The sequence below is a fragment of the Pistacia vera genome, unplaced genomic scaffold (genome assembly GCF_008641045.1).
Source record: "Pistacia vera cultivar Batoury unplaced genomic scaffold, PisVer_v2 Contig736, whole genome shotgun sequence".
NCBI lineage: Eukaryota > Viridiplantae > Streptophyta > Magnoliopsida > Sapindales > Anacardiaceae > Pistacia > Pistacia vera.
Window position 1 is genome coordinate 17,221 of NW_022196597.1, and position 21,837 is coordinate 39,057.

A 21,837-nucleotide genomic window follows, 5' to 3' on the forward strand; every position below is an offset into this window, starting at 1 on the left:
GGTAAAACCTTTATTGCTCTAATCATCTATGCAGATGACATTCATATCATAGGAAATGATGAAGTAGGCATCAAATCCTTGAAAAAGCATCTCAATAGACAATTCCGAATAAAAGATCTAGGAGAACCAAAATATTTCCTAGGAATCAAAATTGCACAATCCCCAGCAGGAATATCTTTGAGCCAACGGAAGTATGTCTTGGAATTGATTTCTGAATCTAGGCTATCAGGATGCAAGCCAAGTATTATTCTAGTAGAACAAAACACCAAATTGACTACTCAGGAATATGACAATGGGACATCATCTACTGAAACAGACATCAATTATGCGGTCCACATCCTTAGTCAGTTCATGCATAAGCCTACACAATCTCACATGGATGCTACGATAAAGGTTCTGAAATACTTAAAAGGATGTCCTGGCTTAGGTCTTCTCTTTCCTCGAGACAAAGGTTTGGATATCACAGCTCATTGTGACTCAGACTAGGCCACATGTCCAATGACAAGAAAATCACTTACAGGATTCTGCATCAAGCTAGGGGGAGCTCTTATTTCTTGGAAAACAAAGAAAAATTGATAGTATCCCTTTCTTCAGCAGAGGCAGAATACAGAGCCATGACAAAGACAACGTGTAAGATTGTCTGGATTCTGGGATTATTAAAGGACCTAAGAGTACAGGTAAGTAAACCGATTCTTTTATACTATGACAACAAGGCTGCAAACGACATATCAGCAAATCCAGTATTCCATGAAAGAATGAAACATATAGAAATTGATTGCCATTTTGTCAGAAACAAAATATAAGAAGGGGTAATCAAAACTTTACATATTTGTACTTCAGAACAACCAGCAGACATCTTCACAAAACCATTATATAGCAGACAACATTCATATTTACTTAACATGCTTGAAGTTTTTGACATCTACAAACCATAAGCTTGAGGGGGAGTGACGAAATATGAAATGTTTTTTTATTGATTTCCTTAAATCTCTACTGGCTGAAATTAAGCAGTAATTAGAGTTTCAATCAATTACTTAATTCAAGTGATTGATTGAACAATTACAGGGATTTTTTTGTATTTATTACTTTCATTTTTTACATTTACGAAGATGTATAAATTGGCCAATTGTATAGCCTCACAATAGATTGAATATACAAATTTCTTCTCTCTTTCTCCTTACTTGGGCATACTCTGTCAGTGTTATTGTCTTGAACTGCTTCTCTTTGTCTTGCTCTTTGTCTCTGTCTCGATTCCTTACAATAATAACACATATTAGTATAAATATTTCATTTTCAAAGATTTTTTTTATTTTTTTTTTGAATTTACAAAGTCTCCAACTACTTTAATTAAGGGTAAAATTGGATGCTAGCTAAAATTAATACAAAATCAATTGAGAATTGATTGAATGCCCTCTATAAATGAAACATTTAGAATATATTTTAATTATTTCATTGCCAACCATATTATAAAAAGAACTTAATCTAAATTATAATCATGAACTAAGCCGCCAAATAGAACTTGTTGGTCCATCCGTGAAAAGGATTAGCATCATTAATGATAAAATATTAATCTCTCTTTTGGAGTTTTGTTAAAAGAGTAATTAATTAAAGCATGAAATAATTAGTTTTTGGTCCCATTTGTTCCTATTTTAAGGACAAAAATTATTTAATAAAATCTTTAATATCAAGGATTTACATTTGAATCTTATTGGCCTTTCCCCAAACCAATGCCTCGGTAAAAATTTAGTCGGTAGAGGCCGATTATATATATAATTTTTTTCAATTTTGTGATTCTTAATAATAAATCTTTTTTTAACCCACTATTTACATAATTTTTCCTATTTTTTTAAAGCTCTTGTTATCTAGTCAGGAATTTAATCTGAGAGAGATTTTAAAAAAAAATAAAAAACTTATTAAATAATAAGTATTGGTATTTAAATATTATATATATGTATATTATTTTTTACATCATATTTTAAATTAATATATGATGACATCATGATCAATAAAATTATGATAAAATCTTTAGTGATAAAGGGTATTGAAAACGTTTTAATAAAATTATGGCTGAAAATTGAAAAGCATATCGTATCATACATAAATATATAGAGAAGGTATTTGAACAAGATAATTGATAATAAAAGTTCAATATTTTCATAAAAATAATCTACATGAGAATTGATATACAGTTAAACATTGATAAATTAATACTCGATAAATTAGTAATTGTATGGGCCAAAATTCGTATTGGACCTGACGAGGTCCAACCGCAACAATAATGAATGACGGCCCAAAGCCTTAGCTGAATCTTGATTGGGCCCATGCTTAGAACACCTTAGGAACTACCTGCTTTATGAGTTGGGCTATCCCCGGAGTTAAGCTAAACTGGGTCTAGCCTTCGCCCGCAGCAGTCCATAACGGGGATCAGAATCCTAACCAAACTCTTTTACCAACAAAGCCTCGACAGATAAAGACAAAGACTCCAATCTCTTCTCGAAAAGAGAGTTCCCTTACCAAATAGGATTCAGAGTCCTACTAGGATTCGGGCCCCTGCGGTTCACTATATAAGCTAAGGTTAGCACACCCATAGGGGGAGATTATCAGAAAACCCTACTGCTCATATTGCCAAACCCATAATCTACCTCAATCCCTTGGCATTGCTTGGACTCCCTGAGAGACGCTAGGAGGCACCCCGTAGGTCCACCAAGGTTGTCAGTGGCTCGCTCCACACGATTCATTCCTCAACTCGGTTATAAATTTTAGCGTTTACAATTTGGCGCCCGCTGTGGGCCCTGCCAACCAAACGATCTAGTGCGACCTATTGTTCAACCCCTCCCAGTTCGTTTGGCCCTCATGGCTAATCCCAACAAAAATGCAGCGCCAGATACCGTGGCCCATATCGAAGTACTCACTACGCTGGTGTAGGAAAGCAACAAGAGGTATCAAGCCCTAGAAACATAGAATGCCGCCATCCGCGCTGAGAATCAAGCTCCCCAGGATAAGGTAAATCAATTTTATTCCCTAGATTGGTCATTCAACCAACATCATGCATCTACTTCCCGACCCCCCATTCAACCCCGACAGCTGTTCCTGAGCCCAGACGGCGACACCTTCACCAGCGCCGATAATAACCAAGATCTAGACAACTCTACAGATGTGGTCGAGCCGAACCAGGGGGAACATCCTCACGAATCTACCCATCCAACTACCGTGACACATGCCCACACCGCGCTACTCCAGCAAGTAGATACCCTTCTTGCACACCAACAAATGCGCCCCATGCAAACTCTAACCGGAACGACCCACCAAGCCATGTCGTTTGGCATGGCCATCCAAATTAACCCAAGAGTCTTCCCCCAACTCCTCCAGAACCTTAACACCTCTACTCCAACTGCCCTGGAACAAACACTGACCAAACGACTAGCCGAAGTAGAAGCCATGATCCAATGAATCCCGGGGATGTCGACACCCCGAAAGAAGAGTCAACCCCAGAGCTACGCCGAATTGTCGTTTGTGGATACCATAGCTCTCGTAGACATGCCCCGCAAATTCACCTTCCCAAACATGAAGTTGTATGACAGAACTACAAACCCGGACGATCACATAGCCTCTTAAAAGCAGAGAATGTTTACCGCCGCCATACCAAGGGACCTTCGCAAAGCATGCATGTGCAAAAGCTTCGGCTTCAGCCTAATAGGGCCCATGCCACAATGGTACACCAACCTCCCAAATCACTCAATCGCCTCATTCACCCAACTCACGGATACCTTCGTAGAGCAATTTGCTAGCAAGGAAAAATTGGAGAAGCTGGACCGGATAAGCTACCTAATTACAACCTCAATATTGAGCCACTTGAAGTGGTAGCAGTGATGAAGGAAATGGAAAACGTGGTCAGATGGCCAGACAAGTTGAAACACCGAGAAACCAATAAGTGGTGTGAATTTCACGAAGATCACGGCTACAACACCATTGACTACATCGCACTTTGCCTAGAAGTTGTCGAGTTGCTGAAAAGAGGGCACCTCCGTGAGTTCCCAACAGACAAGGAAAAAAACATTGTCACCAACAAAGAGCGCTAGGTTACTCCGCCATCAAAAGCCCCCCAGTAGACGCAATGTGCGAGGTCATTTCAGGCGGATCGAAGGTTAGTGGAGTTAGCTACTCTGCAGTGAAGTGCCATGCTTGGGCTGAAGCCAACCCACGGTTCCAACATTTTAGACTGCCACAGCAAAGAGCTACCAACCTGACAATTGAATTCGTGGATAACGAGACGGCAGCATTACTAAACCCCTATCACGACGCGGTCATGGTTACTCTCTAGATTGCCAACATCATTGTCAAAAGCATACTGATAGATCCTGGCTCCTCCACCAATATCATGTTCCTCGAAGCATTCAGGGTGATGGGGTTGGAGGAATCAAGCATGAATCGCCGTCCAACACTCCTCGTGCGATTCAGTTCAGAACAAAAATACACCCTGGGAAAAATTGCTCTACCAGTCTATGCCGAAGGGATTAACCAACAAACAACCTTCATGATACTGGATGCCCCTTCTCCCTACAGCGTGATCCTCGGTCGGCCATGGATTCATAGCATTCGTGTCGTACCCTCGACCTTCTACCAGACAATTAGATTCCCCACTAAATGGGGTATCAAAGAGATAAAAGGAGACCAGAAAGCTTCCAAAGATTGCTACCAAAACGCCTTCAAACCAAACCGTGGCGCCTTGTAGCAACTACAGATACTTCCAGTCAGACAGACAGAGCCGAACCAACTGACAATTGAGGAGTTAGATGAGGTCTAGATACACCCGGAGTACCCAGACTGAAAGACACAAATAGGCTATCTGCTCTTACCTGACATCCGCAGAAAGCTGATCGACTTTCTAGAGAAGAATCAAGACTGATTTGCCTGGTCTCACTCCGATATGACCAGGATCAATTTCGAGGGCATAATGCACAGACTAAATGCCAACCCGGGCGTCCCTCTGGTAAGATAGAAGAGAAGAAGATTCACCTTGGAGAGAAACAAGGTGATCAATGAAGAGGTGGAGAAACTGCTCGGGAATGGCTCGGTCCGAGAGGTTCAATACCCAGATTGGCTAGCGAACGTGGTGATAGTGAAAAAGAAGAACGAAAAATGGAGAGTTTGTATCAACTTCACGACTTGAACAAAGTCTACCGAAAAGACTCATTCCTTCTTCCCCACATTGATATGCTAGTGGATGCCACCGTCGGACACGAACTGCTCAGCTTCTTCGGATACAACCAGATACTAATGCACCTAGAGGACCAAAAGAAGACCGCCTTCGTCATAGAGTGAGGCATATATTGCTACAAAGTGATGCTGTTTGACCTGAAGAACATCGGGGCCACCTACCAACGACTAGTGAACAAAATGTTCTCCAATTTGCTAGGAGACTCTATGGAGGTCTACATCGATGACATGTTGGTAAAGTCTCTAATCGTCGAACATCACCTCGAGCATCTTAGGTAAGCCTTCGAGGTATTGCGAAAATACAACATGAAGCTAAACCCGACCAAATGCTCATTCAGCATGTCCTCGGGTAAGTGATGCGTGTTTCCTACAACATGCAAATGTAGCAAGTATACTAGTCGCAAAAAGTAATAAAGTGATAAGTGAGTATCGTTCCCACGAGGATAGTGTTACTAAGTACCGATTTCCCTAGTTTAAGTCCTAATTAAAGCAGCAATAAATTGGATTGATGGAAAATTAACAAACTAAAAACAAATGCAAAACCCAACAGCTTAACTAATTAAACAATGCTAAAAAATGCTAGGGTGTTGATTTCACCTAGATACGCTAACTCAAATCATAGAATCTATTACCCAAGTTCTAATTCCTTGATTGAAAATCGAATTCCCTAAGTTGTGAAACATACCTTCTTAGGCTACATTTCCCTACTTATCCCTATCAAGCTTCCGCACCCAACAAAATGAAGATTAATAGTTCAAAGTCTTTTAAGCTTTATGGAATTCTATCTATATTTCATAGATCGCTAAACCTATCTCTAGCGTTTGCTAATCTACGGTATTTATCCCAAGAGGCACAATCACAAATCACTTCTCAGTCTCATTGTGAACAACAGACATTTGAATGGTAATCAAGCATCCAAAAGTCATTAAGCAAAGAGATAAACACTCAATCATGAAATTAAAACTCAAAGTAAATCAATTCATATAAATTTGAATCATTGTATCAAGGTTACATCAAACCCTAGCTAAAAAACTCAATTCATACTCAAAAATGAACTAAAATAACAAAAACCAACTGAATCAAGATTCATCATTGAAAAACAAGCAAAAGATGGAGAAATCTTCTCTAATTTGAAGCCCAAATCTTCAATAATCTTCTCCTTCTATGAGCTGCCTCCCAAATGACGAACCAAGACTCCTTTTCTCTTCCTTTTCGCTCTAATTTATACCTCTCTCACTTAAGGATGAAGCCCTAGCAAGCCAAAATGCGTCGTTTTATTTTTAAATCTGACGCAGGTTTCGTCACGGCGAAGACTTTTGGGCCAAATATGAGCATGATAGAGTCTGAATATAGAAAAGTGTTAAACATATGAATTGTAGCCCTTTAAATTATATTTTCGGTAGTTCAAGAATCAGCACAATTCGAGGTCTACAACTCAAGTTATGGCAAAAATACTGAAGTACATCCAAAGACGTTTTTCTTCAGTTCCCAGCGTACTTTTCACGACTTCAAGCCAAGTTTTTACCATTGTCCAGTCAGAATTAGGAAAAACCCAAAACATGAAAGCTGTAGCTCTTCTTCTTAGCTTTCCAAAGCTTCTTAATTCAGGTCATTCCGAGTTTCCAAACTCAAGTTACACAATTTACGCTCAAAACTGTCATTTATGCTCAAAATCATCGTTTAGGCCTGCAAAGACAAATTAATAGAATTAGGTAGCAATTATGGCCCAAATTGTATGAAAAGTATCATAAATCCTATCAAAATTCAATGCAAAATCATAGTGTAAAATATGATTATCAGTAAGTTCCTCGGATATATGGTGATGCAGCATGACATCGAAGGTAATCTAGATCAGATCGAGACAATGCTACGAATCCCCTCCCCAACCGACATAAAAGATGTTCAACGCCTCATAGGAAGGGTAGCCGCCTTGGGCCGATTCATCTCTAAGTCTACGAAAAAGTGCCACCTCTTCTTCACGGCACTTAGGAAATCAAAGAAGTTTGAATAGACGAAGGAATGCAAATAAGCGTTGGTCCAGCTGAAGCGATACTTGACGTCGCCCCCATTACTCTCCAAACCAAAGACGGGCGAACGTCTTTTCTTCTACTTGGCAGTATCAGAGTCATCCACTTCGGCCGTCCTGATTCGAGAGGAAGAAGGAAGGCAACTCCCAGTCCACTACACTAGCAAATCTCTTATCGACGCCGAAAGTCGATACAGCCAACTCGAGAAGCTGGCCCTCGCCTTGATCACAGCTGCCCGGAAGCTGCGACCGTATTTTCAGTGTCACCCCATCATAGTCTAAACATCCTACCTGTTGAAAAGGATATTGCACTAGCCGAATCTTTTGGATCGCCTCATTCAATGGACAGTGGAATTAAGCGAATTCGACATCACCTTCTGACCCTGCACCGCCATTAAGTTTCAAGCGCTGGCTGACTTCATTGCCGACTTTGCACCAAACACCTCTCTTCAGGCAGAAACAGAACTCCTGTGCTTGATTGACCACACGCCTTCGATATGGACCCTGACAGTGGACAGTTCAAGTAACGCCAACGGCAGCAGCATGAGCCTGGTACTAACTCTATAGAGGGAGACATTCTACACCAAGCCGTCAGTGTGGCTTCAAAACAACCAACAATGAAGCCGAGTGCGAGGCGCTAATCGTCGGACTCTCATTGGCCAAAGGAATGGGGATAAAAAAGATACAAGTGAAATCAGATTCGCAACTAGTGGTGAACCAACTCCAAGGGTTCTATTAGGCATGGGACACCAAGATGAACTTGTACTTGACCATAGCCAAAGAACTCCAGTCATCTTTCGAGGAATGCATAATCAGCCAGATCCCGAGGATCGAAAACTCCCATGCAGACGCCCTTGCCAATGTTGGCTTGGTGCTTAAGACCGAACGGCCAACGACGATCCTGCTAGTACACTTACAGACATCAGCGATTGCTCCGGACCCGATCGAAGTTGCTTTAATCGCCTCGGACGACTCGTGGATGACAACCATCCTGCACTACTTAGAGAACGATGAACTCCCCAAGGATAAAAACGAAGTGCGGCAGCTCAAAACTAAAGCAGTACGGTTCACCGTTCATAAGGGTCGCCTGCTTAGGAGATCATTCTCAGGACCATACCTCAACTGCATCACCCTAGAAGAAGTAAAGTACGTACTCGCAGAGCTCCACGAAGACGAGTGTGGCAAGGCGGAGTCTCGCAAACAAGACACTGACAGCCGGCTACTATTGGCCCACCATGTGCTCTGGACAGCCAAATATGGAAAGGCATGTGACAGCTGCCAACGCTTTTCCAAGGTATCACATCTCCCACCAAAACGGCTCGACGCCACTTCGTCGTCCGTCGTCTCCTGTGACCCTCCAACCAATCCACCAACATCAGCTTTCGGCGCCTCGATCTCGTCCCCATGGACGTCCAGCTCGGGTTTAAGGCCTCGTTCCTCAAAGAAAGCTCTATACTCCTCTATATCCTCGTCCGACTCCCATTCACCCTGCTTCCCCGCTTTATACTCCTCCATGAGCTCTGAGTGAGTCTTCAGAACTGCCTCTATAGAGACGTCCTCCAGCCTGCAGAGGAGTAAGGTCCTTTTAGCTTCGCACTTAGCTTGGGTGCTCTGCAGCTGCCGAGCAAAGTCCACGCGTTCCTTCTCTAGCCGAGCTTCTCTTTTGTGGCCCACACAGAGCCTACTTTCCAGCTCAAAGGCTGCATCTGTGAGCTCCTTGTTGCGCCAGTCCAACTCTTTTTTTCTTCGATCCTGCGAGCTAATTAACTTCTGGAGGTGAGCACCTCCGGAGAGGGCCTGCAAGCACGAAAAAGCAAACGGGTTAGATAAAGTAAAGCGAAGGGTAAAATGTCTAAACAAAATGGGATAAGTCACCTGAAAAAGATGGGCCATTGTCCACTCGGCCACTTGCATTGCGTCGAGCCTCCTGAGTTGGCGCTCATCTTCGAGAAGAGGAAAGAAGTCTACCACGACCCCGACGAAAGATGTGTCGGAGTAGGCCGAAGTGTCAGACGGGATAATGATCTTTACATTATTGCCATCCGACACCACCAAGGTAGCAGTCGACAGCGTCTTCTGTGTCGATTGGGGAGCAACAGCCAGATTCATTTCTGTTGGAGCTAACGAGCTGCCACCCTGTTCTGTCCTTCTGCGTTTCTGCGCAGACTCCGACCGGCATTTCTCCTTTATCTCCTTCACCGATGACACTTTAAACTTGCTGGACATTCTCTCTTTTGCAAGGTATAATTCTTCAACTGTTAGTGGATGGCGTACAGATCTACCAAACACGATGAGATTGCTATACCGAGCCAATAACACGTAGAGCAGCAGATACCTGAGCGGAACAAGTATACCTTCCTACACCTCGGGAACTTGACTCCACAAAGGACTTCTCCACAAATTCGCCTCGTTGAACACTTAGCGGTAGTTCCTTTCCTCCTCCGGTAAGGCTAGAATTGCTCGGCTCCTTTCCTCGGCACGAAAACCTGACAAATGTCTGTTGTAGTTGAGATCTACAAAAGAAGAAACAATGAGATTAAGTACTAACACTTGAAATAGAAACCAAGCCTTATCACCTGTCGACTACCAGAAGAACGGGATGCCCTCGACTCCTCTTACTCCGAAAACTATTTCACCCCTGACAAAAAAGGATATATCTTTCCACTTTTTGTCATATGACTTTAGCCCCATCACCAAATGCTTTCGGTCGTGCCGAAGCATGAAAAGATAGCGACCTCTCTCCTTATCATGCTTCTTCAGGTAATACAAAAGGAGCAAATCCATCATCCTGAACTCCACTCCGAGCCGAGCGCCCAAACATTCTATTGACATGAGCAACCGCTAGACATTCGGCATCAACTGGCTCGGAGCAATGTCGTAGTGACTCAAGACTTCACAAACTAGCTGGGGAATGGGGAAACACATCCCCTCTACCAAGGTCTGCTCGTAAATGCTTATCCAACACGGCACAAACCAGTCGACTCTTTCGAACCGGCTCGGTACCCTCATCTCTATCGAAGTTGGAATCTTGTACAGATACTGAAGCTTCGATAGTTCCACCGGCTCAATCTGCGACGGAGGATTATCGGCTAACATTCTCGCACCGGGTAGGCTCTGCTTGTCTCCATCAACACCACTGGTTGACGGAACCTCACTGTTGGCACAACCCACATTGGCGGCATCCCTTGGCTCTGACTCATTACTAGACCCTCCGTCGGTCGACTCATCATCGCTCAGCTCTACGTAGACTCGCTCAGCTCATCACCAGGACGAAAGGTGACACTCACCCTTTCGGATGGAGCTACCTCATCACCTTCTGGCATCACCACCATAGTCGGTGCGTCCTCATATTCGTTCCCTCCGGACATCACTACTTTGCTTCATGGACTTTGATCTTCCTCCACCTCGGCGCCATCCAAGTACCCCGATACTCGACCCCACTCGGCTCAGATCCTGATCCGAACCAAATAAAGCCCCTCTCACTACGTATCCCTCTCAGACCCAGCCGAAAAATCGCCCCGTTCAAAAGGTACCAACCCAAAATTCCCAAAAACCACCCTCTCTCCAAGAAATGCAGGATTTCGAATAAAAAACAAGCTAGGACCCCCAAAACAGTATCCTAAACCCTCTTTTCCTCGCCTTTTTTGAAACAAAAACAATGAAAAATCAAGAAAAAAGACAAAAGACAAAAGAAGCAAAGATTTACCGGATTCAAGAGTAGAAAACGCGAAACTCCCAAAGGAAATAAGCGAAGTTGATATTCTCTCTCTCCTAAAGAAACTTGAACGCGAAGAATGGCAGGAACGAAGGGTCGCCGCCTTTAATTGACAGGGGACAGGTGGCTTGATCTCATTGGTAATGAGAGGCTAGAGACTTTTCGTTTCCCGCTCGTGGCTTACATCAAGTGGAAGCCTCGCACACCTAAGTCGTGCCAATTCGGGCCCCTTTTAGTCCCTCCGAGCCGAACCGGCTATGCTAGTCTTAGTAAGACCTCTCTACCGCACAGCGAGGACCCATGCCGTCATAACGGTGTCTCCTCAGAAGGTCGGTGACATCCTGGTAAGCCCCCCCGAAGTCGCCGATGTGCATCCGATTGGCGGAACGAAGCCTAAGACGCGACGGGCTAGCTTAACATCTGATAAACACGCGAACACGACCCCAACGATGAACACCTCGCCTCGGTCGGATACCCTAAAGCCGAACCTAGACGAGCCGAGCAGGCTCGAGCGTTATAACCACAATCTCTACACCCTCTTTTTAGTTCGGCTCGGTAACTCGAACTGAGCCGATTCCCATGCGTCCCAATTACGCCTCGACGGCCAAGCAACCTGCTGAAGAACCATTGCCTACACGCATCCCGTACGCAGATAATCGATCCTAGTCTCTTAAGCTAGATACTCTTTAACTTAAGAGAGTGGGGGATAAATTGTATGGGCCAAAATTCGTATTGGACTTGACGAGATCCAACTGCAACAATAATGAATGACGGCCCAGAGCCTTAGTCCAATCTCGATTGGGCCCACGCTTAGAACACCTTGGGAATTGCCAGCTTTATGAGTTGGGCCATCCCTTGAGTTAAGCTAAACTGGGTCCGACCCATTCACTCGCAACAGTCCATAACGAGGATCAAAATCCTAACCAAACTCCTTTATCGACAAAGCCTTGACAGATAAAGGTAAAGAATCTAATCTATTCCCGAAAAGAGAGTTCCCTTACCAAATAGGACTCAGAGACCTACTAGGATTCGGCCCCCCGCGGTTCACTATATAAGCTAATGTCAGCCCACCCATAGAGGGAGATCATCAGAAAACCCTACTACTTATATCACCAAACCCATAATCTACCTCAATCCCCTGGCATTGCTTGGACTCCTTGAGAGATGCTAGGAGGCACCCCGCAGGTCCACCAAGGTTGTCAGTGGCTCGCTCCACACGATTCATTCCTAAACTCGATTGTAAATTTTAGCATTTACAATAATCTTGATTAAATAGGCCTTTTTTTTTTTTTTTTTTTTTTTGTGTATCCGTCTTTATATTAAATTTGTAATATGATCATTACATTATAACACATATGAGTATTTGTATATACTGAAGAATCTTTTTCAATGAATTTGCAAATTTGTTTTTTTAATAGTGCAACCAAATTATTTCATCTAATCTTTATCTTTGGTTGATTAGATGAGATCTTGATTGCCTTAGACACAGATTTGTTGATCTCCAATAGCAAAAGGTTGCTTTTCAAACCACCAAATTTTAAATCCCATAGAAAAGATCCTATTTGTTTTATTCACTTTAGTGAATATGAAATGTAGTACCATATCACATCGAACTACATATATATTAATTAGAACATACTATGACACCAATCGCCCCTCTTATCTATAGTTATAGAAGAAGTCTAAGATTAACTTTGAAATACAATATTCTTATATTATTTGATAACCTTATCTCTCAACTAGATCATATATTCTAGAAGCTGAAGACCATTGAAAAGATTGATGGTCAATCATGGGTAACATTGCCTCTAATACTCCCCACCGGATCATAGACTAAAAGTTAGAGAATTGTTGAAGAGATTCAATAGTCCAACTATGGGTAACGGTACTTTGATACTTCTTGACTGGATCATATGTTCTGAAAATTGAAAACCATCGAATAGATCTAATGCTCAAGTATACCCAGCATAACACATTAAAAATGTCAAACCATATTTGTACCTTTTTCAAACATTATATATTACATGGTAACAATAAAATGTTATTATGATAAGTTGTTTATATTTATTTCCATAAATATCAGTTCCTAACAATGTGAATCATAACCAACTCGGTTGAAAGCCTGCAAAGTTGCCAGGTCCCAGGTGACCTTAATCGGTTTGACCGAATGGTCAATCGGGTGTCAAAAAATTTAAAATTCAACAAAACACTAAAAATTAGTAAGTCCCTACATGTTAAAATTTAGCAAACACACCCCAAATATAATGGTCGACCTGTTTGGCAACGAGCGACACAACCAATTCACCAATCATCCTTGAGCCATTCCCTAGAAAGTCTACCAAATCTGGCCGAAATCGGTTCGATTCGCACATCTCACCCAGCCAATATCGACATTCAGGCCAGATTCCTCACCGCTAGCATCGACAACCCTCCCCATCCCACAAAATACTCCCCATTTCGACGATCTCACTGACGTCGGTGTCGACATTTGGCCAGATCTCACCACCCTGCATCGACACCCCTCCCCATCACCACAAAATACTCCCTCAGCTCTTGACCAAAACCATCTCACCCCACCGTTCACCCATCAATCGCCACAAAGCCAACTTGTTCCGGCCACCGATTTTTTTTTTTTTTATTTCCAGTGATTCACTCACTGAACCACCTTCATCGCCACCATTGCACTCATCACACTTTCTCCTCAAAAGCCCCAACATCTAGCTTCAATTGTTTGTGATCACTCATCCTAATTCTAGGTTTTCGATGTATGGAAATAAGTAACCCACCCAATGAAAGCCCTCGTCTGGTTGAATCGATTCAATGATCAGCCAGTTTTAAAACACTGTTCTCAAATAAAAAAAAAGAATAAAACATAATTTTGTGGGTTTATTGCACAATAGTACAGATAACAAGATACGCTAACCAATATTGTTAGATGTCTTCACCAAATTTGGATGCAGGGAATATCAAATCTGCTTATAATTGTTATCTTTATCAGAAAATGATTTACAAGTCATGTATATGCTAAGCGGTATATAAACACATACTTAAGACGAATCATAAAGGTCTAGATCCTCACAGGAAGTGTATGTGTTTAACTCTTTGAATCGGAATCATGAAGGTTCGAAATCCTCACAGGAGTGTATGTGTTTACCTCTTTGAATCGCTGTGCTTCTTTCGTAGGGGTTCTTCAAACAAGATGGCAGGGTTGTCAAACTCGGATGCCACACTGGGTTCGCCAAGAAAAGCTCGAAATGAATCTGCAACTGAATATGAAAGAGACTTGAGGTTGTATCCTCCTTCCAAGAAGACACACAGCGGCCTCACCACAGCTCTTTGCGCAAGTTGTTTGATATTTGCTGCAAGCATGTAAATGTTTCCTGTTGTAAACTGTAGACGGCAAGCGGATCTAATACGTGACCATCATATCTGGCAAAGTTCAGTCGCAAGACATGCAAACGGGTAAACGTTTAGAATAGTGATTTATTCAATCTAGGCCCCTACCTTTAGTACAATGATTTAAACCTTCCTTTCGAATTTTGAAGTTTCTTATTATCTATCCAACTAATCTGATAGGGACAACAGTTTGCCTCTCTTGTGTGGATAGTGTAGATAGCATGCGTGTGTATGCAACATAATTGAAATGTCAAATTAATACTAAATTATGTATGCGATCATTAAATGGCCACCAAGTTCACATCTTTCTTGAACCTATTGTCAAGTGACCTTGCGCGAACTAGAATGCAGTGTGCAATAAAATTAGTATTACACATGGAAAAGTAACTCACCCAGCAGAGACAGAATTATATCTGGCTTGAACCTTTGAGCACATGAACGATGACTTCATCAAAAACAGTCTCATGGCAATGTCACCGGAGCCTCCTGGTAAAGCAGTTTGAGTCGTTCCTTCCACCATCTCCATGGCCTACCTCATGAATTTTACCAGTGCCCGGATAGCTTCCATCCTGTGTTCATAGAGATTTTATAATGATTGGTTAGACAATAGGCAAATACTGAAACAAACTTATTTGATCAGCATCTGTCTGTTGTCACATAACACCTAGGTGATTTTTGATGTCATGTTCTCATTCTGATTGTGCTAATATTACTTTGAGCATATTTAGTTGACCTAATTGAAAATTATGATTCAAGCCACTGTATTCTTACTCCCAGACACTGATCCTAATCAAAGCAAATTATTTTTAGCCACAACAACAACAGACTTCTTGCCAGTAGAAAGTCGGGAATAAACAGATAGCATAATAGGAAATTCAACTTTTATTGCACATGACAAAAAGGGTTAAAAAGTTAGATAGTATGGTGACATTGCTTACTTGGTTGTTGAAAGGAAGAATATATCTGGATCATCATAGAAGGCATCATTGTGCCCTTCCCATGGTGAACATCGAAATCAATGATAAATACACGCTTCAATCCATGGACACGTGAGCATAACGAGCTGCTATGGCCACATTCCCGAAAACACAAAAACCCATAGGCCCCTTTGGTATAGCATGATGTCCCGGAGGTCTTATCAAAGCAAAACCATAGGTGATCAAGGCTGCTCTTTGATGTTGAAACTGCACCCGAAAAAAGGCTTTAGGATGGTGGGTATTCCATATAACAAGTTGATATCTGACATCATAAGAAGTAAATGGTAACTGGTTTGAAAACCTATAAATTGGGGCACATTCAGAATAAATTCTGTTCTTTCAATCACAAAGTAGTCACAGGTACAATGTGTTTAAAAATCATTGAACTTTGGTGCACATTAAAATATGCGTTTCTGCATTTAGAAATAAAAAAACTCAAATCCATCCTTGACACTGACATGATTTCCACACCCCCAAACAGGAAAATATTTGTATAAAGGGACTAACGTTCTAGATAGGTACATCACCACTGAATCAACAAGGGAAATGCCATCCCCAGCTGCAACAAGTGACTCCTGGAATGTCTGCAAGATAATACCATAAGAAAAGAAGGGAAGAACAACATTTTGATTTCATACTGAAGCATCAAAATTGAAACTAGTCGTGTGTGGCTAAGATGATGATGTGGTCAAGAACAAACCATAAGCTCTATACAGAAATTAAGTTTCATACACCAATTAACAATTATTACCAAAAATAAAGTTATTTCCACCACTTACGACTAGACAACCAGAGGGCCTTTATATCTTACGAATAAGTAATATATCTATTTAGAAGTACTTCTGAACATAACACATTTTATCTCATTAAACTTATGATATGATGAATGCTTGCATGTGAACTGCTTCAGTGATCCTCCCCATTTTTTACTTATCAACAAAAATGTTTGTTTATCTTTAGTTTGCATTTTGAGGATGAAAAAATGAAATATTACATTAAACCGTGAATTTATGATAAATAAAACCAAGATTGTTCTTTGTAAGAATCAGAGATTTACAGGTTCTTACTCAAATTCATCTTTTTAGATTTTCTTGCAGTAAACTGTATCTGTGTACATAGTATATAGAAGAAGAGAGTGTATATTCACGAGCAAAATCAAAGAGTAAAACAAGACACCAATAAAATACACTTACAGTGGCAGTAGCATATTGGTCCAGAGCCTTCAATGACCACAATGCCTTGTTGTGAAGCCCGATCCATAGCCTAAAATGCATTTAATGAGTTAGCCCTCATGTGACATCCTACAGTCCCGGTTAAACAAAAACACATTTCGTGTGCAGTGCATGTTTGTGTGTACATAAATGACTTATTTTTTAGCAAAATGGAAGCACCAACAGAAAGGGCTTATTAGAAATACAGAACTGATTCACCTCAAAAATTTGCTCTAAGATATGACCAAAACAGCAGAATGAAAGAAACAAAAAAGGAAATGTAGTAGGAAATTGAAGAAACCTTCTCAGTCCTGATACATATCGCTTTCATGAACATTTGCAACGTCATCTACTGACAGGCTTATAATTTGAAGTTCAATGATCTCTGATCCACGGAACTGAGACATACGGAAATGAACAAGTATTAATGGCTATACAAATTGGTCCCTAAAATACCATTGTTCAACGATTATTTAAACAGTGATCTTATCACAGAATAATTCAACTTATTTATACTATAGAATAGGGTGTAACTTCTCCCTCGTGAACCCCTTTGTCCATAGTAATCCTAGAAAACTTCATAAGGAGGATGCTTGCTTGATCCTCGTGTTGCAGTATTTCTCATTATCATTCCTTATGCTTTGCTTTAGCCTTTTTATACATTATTACACATCTAATGTAAGCTTAAGCCTATTATTGAAGTACTGATATAATTGTCTACTCCTTGCCAATTAAGACGTTAATCAATGTTGTGCTTTTATCTTGTGAAAACTGAAAATAATAATTAAAGAAAACAACATGATCATAATAATCATGTATTATAAAGGTATAATCTTAGTCATAGTGATTGTGTCAAGTCTTCTCCTTTTGTTCCCAAAGTCAAATATTTTCGTTTTCTTTCCAAAGGCCTTAAGGATCATGACCTATAAAATAAAGACAAACACCTAATATCTACGCATTAGGTTGTCCGGTGTGTATTGGTTTAGAAAGGATATGTTACTTGGACAATTTTTTGACGGCGTCCAAGCTAACACTAAAATATTTTCCTTTTCTTCCAACGACCTAGTGACCATGCCATAAGTCACACAAAAAAGACCTCATGATCACACAAAAAATGTGACAATTGTCCAAGCCAACATTATGAAATCCAGAGAATTCTAAGAAACAGGAAAGGACATTATATCTAAGTGCATTAGTTTTGTCCACTTGCTGCAATCCGATAAGACAACAAATATTCTCAACACGCATTAAGACAATTCTTTAAACCATAATTTCATGAAATTTAACCTCCGGTGATATAGATTAATCTAATAAAAATTTGAGAAAAAATCCAACTTTGGGCATTGCAATCACAATGTGATTATTTATAATCTAGCTTTCAGTAGTTTCCAAAAATACAGGAGTTGACAGTCAATAGCTAAGATAAATGAGAAGCCATCCAAGTATATAGTGGCATATAATAGGCAAGAGAAGGTCAGCATAAGTTGAAAACATAACAGAATGATAATATAACATGTATGCAGTGAATACCTTTGAAGTGAGTTCCATCTCTTCAAGAGTAGTCCACAAGTGCGGAACTCTAAAATGGGATTCTGGATGTGACTCCTTAGCAATAAGTAATCCAAACTACAATTAGAGGAACATGTACTCTTTGACTCGTAATAACAGGGAATGCTTAATTGGAAGAGAAAAAATTTAGTTGAAATAGCTGAATTTTTGGGTTGTCAATGGAAAAACTTGAATAGGTCTGTTATTGCTGCAGACATTGTTACGATTATGCCATTTAGTATGCCAAATTATAGTGCAAGATATTTTTTCTTCTAGTAAAAAAGCAATCAGCTGCATTTTTGTCCGCCAATAAACCCCTCTGTAGTCTTATGTTCATAAGAAAAAGGTAAATTTCATTAGACCCTACAGAACCATGACTGAAGTTAAGTTTAATTAAGAATGAAATGAGATTGACACAATAATCAAGTGAGATGAGCCAAATCCTACAAATATCTCACCCATTACATATTCTTTCATTTTGACCTATCTTGAGGTTTTGCTAAAACCTATACAGATCCCTTTCCCTAAATTTATTAAATTTTCACTTAAGTTTAATAAATTCATTGGAAACTTCTTCAGAATCTCATAATATTGAAGTGCAGGGGAGGTCGCTGACCCCAATAAAAAAAACCTTGGATTGATAATACCAAAAATACTTCATAAACTATGTATATATATTCTGTAACACGCTTATTCATATATAAAGTGAAGGAGACAAGTAAATATACCGATTATGGCCCATAGCAGGAGCTACACTATAAATCACCCGTGCATCACTTAGCTTGAAATCTGATTTTTTCCTTCATTAATAACAAGAAACAGAACCTTCATTACTTTTTGTCAAGTATTTCCTTCCACATGTCGATGCTCCCCAAACCGTCTATCCCTTAAAAATGTGAATCCATACCAAACTGATTATGACTTCTCCACTTGCATACGATGTTTCATCAAGACAACACATTTCCTAACATAGCCCAAGAAATATCTTCATCACAAAAACTTATAAATCCACCGCAATACAAAACGTCTCACAAAGCCTCCATAATCAAGCTAACATCAACAATTTAGATCTTCTCCTTTCACTTCCAAATATAAATTGAACAAAATCTCAACTCAGTCCTTAAGCTAATTCATCTTCAAATACAACCCTTGGTTCTAATCATTGAGTTCCCAAAAAAACATTGTTTTTCAACTTCCATTCTTTTAATCAAAAAGACTGAACTTGAACCACCCAAAAGTGATCAAAACTAACCTAACAACAGAAACTAAAATGAAGAAAAAAATCTACTTTACTAAGTGATACGAATACTGGGTATGTTCTGAATATTTAACGAACTCGACCAGCAAACCAACAATTCAAGAAGATTATCCCTAAAATCCATAAACAAAAGAATAAAATAGAGTTTTTTTACAAGTTCGTAAAGGCTTATATTATTATCCAGAAAAATAAAGCTACCCATTAACTTATTCCTTCAGAAAGCTTGAAAATTCAACTTTACATTGAAAGCGGAGAGAGAGGAGAGAGAGGGTACCTGTAAAGATGGAGGGCGGAAAGTTTGAAGCTCCATTGAGAAAGTGTACTAAGCAAAGCAGACGCCAAATGTGCAATGGCCAACCGTTTAATATCTCTTTGTTTTAGTATATTTTTTTTGGATCATTTTGTTCGCAATTAATATTATACTTAAGAAAGTTGTTAGGTTTGGGTTGAAAAATACCATAGGTGAAAGTACCCTGCAAAACGGGTGATGGTTTGGGTTTGGTCCACAGTGCGGCCCAATATGGTCGAGATATACAGATCAAATATTGGCCTATACCTACCTTATGCGGAACGGTTAGTGATGGCATGGGCCGGGCCGGGACTGGGTACCCTTGGCCCAGGCCCAAGCCCGACCTTATGACACAGGCCCAAGCCCTTACGGGTATGATAGGAACAAGCCTAAGCCCGCCCGACGGGTTTTTTTATACCATAGCCCGGCCCAAGCCCGCCTTTTTTAATAATGTTTATTTTTTAAATATTAATAAATTTCAATTTTTTATTTTTTAATTTTAGAAATAGTTTTAAATATTAATTGAAGCTATTTCCGCAAATATTAAGCAATAATTGAGCAATAAAACTCATAATATTGATTATACTAACTTTTCAGCTGTGCATAATATGTTATGGTGAAATCCACTTTTATAAGTTGAACCAAACCCATCTAACTCATTTAAAGACAATTTTAACCATGTAAACCTCATATGGGATAAAAATTGAGGTTAGGGTTTGGGAAAAATAGATATATATAGGATAATATTGTAATTAAATATATAGTATAAAGGTAAATTAGTAAAATTAATACTAAAATTTTCGGGACGGTCCGGGCCGGGCCGGGCCTAAAGATGTACCCATGCCCGGCCCGTACCCGAGGTCGGGCCTTAAAATCAAGCCCAGGCCCAAGCCCAAGCCCGCCAACCTCGGGTAAAGCCCACCCCTTTCGGGCCGGGCCGGGCCGGGTACCCGAAAATGTCGGGCCCATTGCCATCTCTAGATACGGTGGACCCGCGGGTATTCCTTTTTTTCTCTCTTTAGGTTTTAGTTTTTACTTTTCGCCTCTAGTAATTTTCAATTATGATAGTTACACCCCTAAAATTCCTTCAGTTTTAATTTTTTACATTTACACCCCCAAAATCAACTACTCTAAATTCAATTCAATTTAGAATATAAACAAATACGAACCAAAATAAACAAAGAACACATAAACAAACACAATAAGTCAATAACATATAATACAAAACTATAAATACCAACAAAAATAAACAAATACATAATCACTAATAGTAATACAAATAAACAAACATAACAAGTCAATAATATATAATACAAAACTACAAATAACAATCACAATAGACAAATACATAATCACTAGTACACATAAACAAACACAATAAGTCAATAAACTACAAATACTAACTAAAATAAACAAATACATAATCAAATGTTCAACAAAAAACATTCTTAAGGTAGCAAATGTTTATCCCATAGTGAGGGTGATAGAGTCTCTTGATTTCACAGTCCCAGGATTAGTTAATGGCACATCAAGATCATCCGAATCATCATTCACATCATCATCTACAAAACAATGATCAACTACAAATATTAATAAATGTAAATAATAAAATATATAAAATATTATGTTAACATGTTACCTGTAAACTCATATCCATATAGCCAAGTCCAAGTGCATATCAAAAATTCTGCATTTTTTGGTTGAAGTGAGCTTCGATATTTGTTGAGCACTTTACTACCAATACTAAAAAAGAACTTCGAAGCAACATATGTTATTGGTATTGTCATGATATCACGAGTCATCATGGCAAGTACCGGATAACGATAACGATTGTTCTTCCAATGATCGAGGATATCCAAATTCTGATATTTGACGCGATCAAACCTCATCTCTTCCAAATAAAGATCTAATTCAGATTTCTTAGTGGAAATAAAATCACTCTCATAGTTCTCAAAATCTTGCACCATTTAAATAGTTAAGTGTCAAAAGTTAAAATTAAACAATAAACAATACTTTATTTATCATAAGAATATAAAAACTAAAAAGTATAGTGACTTCCAGAAGAATGATCTACACACCTACCAAGAGTAGGACCACTCGTAGGAGAAACAACTGAAGGTGTGTTAGTAAACGGTCCCATATACGCAACAGAAACAAAACAAATAATTCAGGGATCGTTTACATGAGCCAAGATCAAGGG

General features: G+C 39.9%; 1 pseudogene; it reads right to left on the reverse strand.

Annotated features, from left to right (window-relative positions):
- Positions 1 to 14,108: 14,108 nt before the first annotated feature.
- LOC116115302 lies at positions 14,109 to 21,604 on the reverse strand (annotated as a pseudogene).
- Positions 21,605 to 21,837: the final 233 nt, after the last annotated feature.